The sequence below is a fragment of the Triticum dicoccoides genome, unplaced genomic scaffold (genome assembly GCF_002162155.2).
Source record: "Triticum dicoccoides isolate Atlit2015 ecotype Zavitan unplaced genomic scaffold, WEW_v2.0 scaffold268949, whole genome shotgun sequence".
NCBI classification, from domain to species: Eukaryota; Viridiplantae; Streptophyta; class Magnoliopsida; order Poales; family Poaceae; genus Triticum; species Triticum dicoccoides.
The window spans coordinates 1-2,472 of NW_021258881.1; the positions used below are offsets into that span (position 1 = coordinate 1).

Below are 2,472 nucleotides of genomic sequence, written 5' to 3' on the forward strand. Positions count from 1 at the left end.
CCATTCTCTTCATCATCTTCACCATCCAGTACTTTGGAGCTTACTCCAGCTTGTACATGTTACCTCAGAACACTGGGATCAAGAAGTACATGTTACCTCAGAACACTAGGACGAACACTGGAAAGGGTTGTCAGCAGAGAGATCCGACGCTTTGCTGAAACTCCAGAGGTTCTCCTCCAGAGGCTCCCCCACCACCACTATGGAGTGATCGCAGACCCAACCTCGGTGCGTAAAATCTTCCATTTTAGTCATCAGCTCATCCATCTCATCCGGCGAAGCGAATATTTCTGCAGTAGTCCTGACGAGCAAATACCACGTCTCGTTCGCGCTCCTGTCGAGAAACTTGAGGAACTCCATCTCGCTTCGATCCCCCCGGAATTCATGGAAGATCATCTCGGTGACGTGCGACTTGAGACATTCGATAGGACAGAGCTCTCGCCAAGAACTTGGCATTGTGCTTTCTAGTGCGTTCATCGGCTAGGAGAGACTGCAAACATCAACTTATGTAGTCGACATTAGTTCAAATCATTCACCTAACTAATTAAGAAATAAACGACGATACGAAGGGCAAATCGACAACGACTGGCTGAATGGATGTGAGTGCCGTCACCTCGATGTGCAGCATTTCAATGTTGGGGAAGCATCTGAGTAAGCTGGCCAGCATCTTGACCTCCTTGAGGACACCAAAGTTCACCTTCAAGGCCAGTATCTTGACGGTCGGAACCACGGTGCTCGGGCTCGGCTTCGTGTCAGGCTTGCAACGCGACCCACCAAAATAAAACAGATATCATACACTCATACTGTGCTACATTTGTGTATGATTAGGTACAGTTCAATGCTCACACACAAGATCATGCATCAATTAGTGGAAGTGAGATGCATGGACAGTACACAGTAGAAAGGCGGTACCTTGATGAGGTTGCCGCCAATGTTGAGCTGGTGGACTCTTGGCTCCAGGTAGCCGAGCACGCGCAGCTTGGGCGCAGCAGCAATCTTCACAGCCACCGAATCACCTTCACCGAATGAGACATCGCACCAGGAGCGGGCAGTCCATGACGGCGATCTCCTGCGCGTAGTAACTCCAGAGGAGCGCTGATTTGAGGCTCTGGCTGCAGAGGTGAATGTGGTGGAAGATACGGCTGAGGACGAGGACGAGGGTGTCCAGAACGGGGCTGCGGGCGAGCAGGTGGTCGAGGTTGTCGCAGTCGGGCATGTGGACGCCGAGCAAGCTGAGCTCCCGGAGGTGCGGGAACAATCCCTCCTCTCTGCCGGCGCCGGTGTCAGGGAACCGAAAGTATCCCAGGAAGAGGCGGCGGAGCGAGGCGCAGCTGAGGACCCCGGCGGGCGCGTCGGGGAGGTGGTCGAGGTCGGCGGCCATGTTGTTGACCAGGACGAGGTCCCGGACGGCCTTGGCGGCGAGGAGACGCGGGCACTCGGCGAGCTCGAGGCTTTGGCGCCGGAAGTCGCAGCATCTGATGCTGACGGTGGCGAAGGGGCCCGGGTGGGCGGCGAGGACGCGGGCGACGGCGGCGGCGAGCTCGGGCTGTCGGGACGGGAGGAGGTGGGGGTCGTGGAAGACGAGCGGCGTGGAGCGCCAGAGGTGGCGCCAGCGGGAGGCGAGCGCGGCGGTGCGGGCGGCGTCCCTGGCGGGGAGCCGGGACACGATGTCCCTGAGGGGGTGGTCGTGGAGGGCGCTGATGCGGTCCTCGCCGGCGCCCGCGGCGGTGCTGGCGGAGAGGAAGGCGCTCTCGGCCCTGAGGATGGCCTCGCCTCCGGGGAACCAGTCCAGGACGTTCCAGACGCCGGCGGCCATGGCGGTGGCTGGATGATTCCGCCGGAATTGGGGGAGGAATGGGAGGAGTGGGGAGTGCGGTGGTGGGTCTGGGCTGCGTGGTGGTGTAGGCAATTGAGTGGGCCGAACAATTGTCGGGACATTTGCTCGCGGGCCCATGAAGCCGCAGCATCCGGCTCAAGCTGTTGGCAAAACAATTTCTCAAACAAAAAAAAAACTGTTGGCAAAACATGTGGCAAGACCTCCTAAAAAAACATGTGGCAAGAGCAGTTTTCTTTTTTGCGATGGAATGTGGCAAGAGCAGTTAATGGTTGTAGATTTTGATAAAGTCAAAGCATGTGGCAAGAGCAGTTGGTGCTCTGTTTATTTGTAGTTCGCGAATTAGATTTGTCTCAAGTCAAAATATTGTAAATTTTGGTGAAATTTATTTTAAAATGATCAACATTTACAATACCAAATGTGGTTGTAATCTGTCCACCAACATTGAATGTTCTGCGAGATCCCATGTGTCTCTCTGTGCCACCAAATGTCAGCAGCGTCTATACCTCGCCTGTTGTGAGTTGTACGGTCGCCTGGCCTCCAACTGATGGCGCCGGCTGGTCTGGCGACCTCTGCCATGTGAGACCTTCTGTAGAATTGCAGCATCAACGCCTCCCTCGAAAAAATGTGACCACCGTAAA

The 2,472-nt window shown here is 55.7% G+C and overlaps 1 pseudogene; it reads right to left on the reverse strand.

The window, feature by feature from the left end:
• Positions 1 to 8: 8 nt before the first annotated feature.
• LOC119345702 lies at positions 9 to 1,839 on the reverse strand (annotated as a pseudogene).
• Between the last annotated feature and the right edge of the window lie 633 nt (positions 1,840 to 2,472).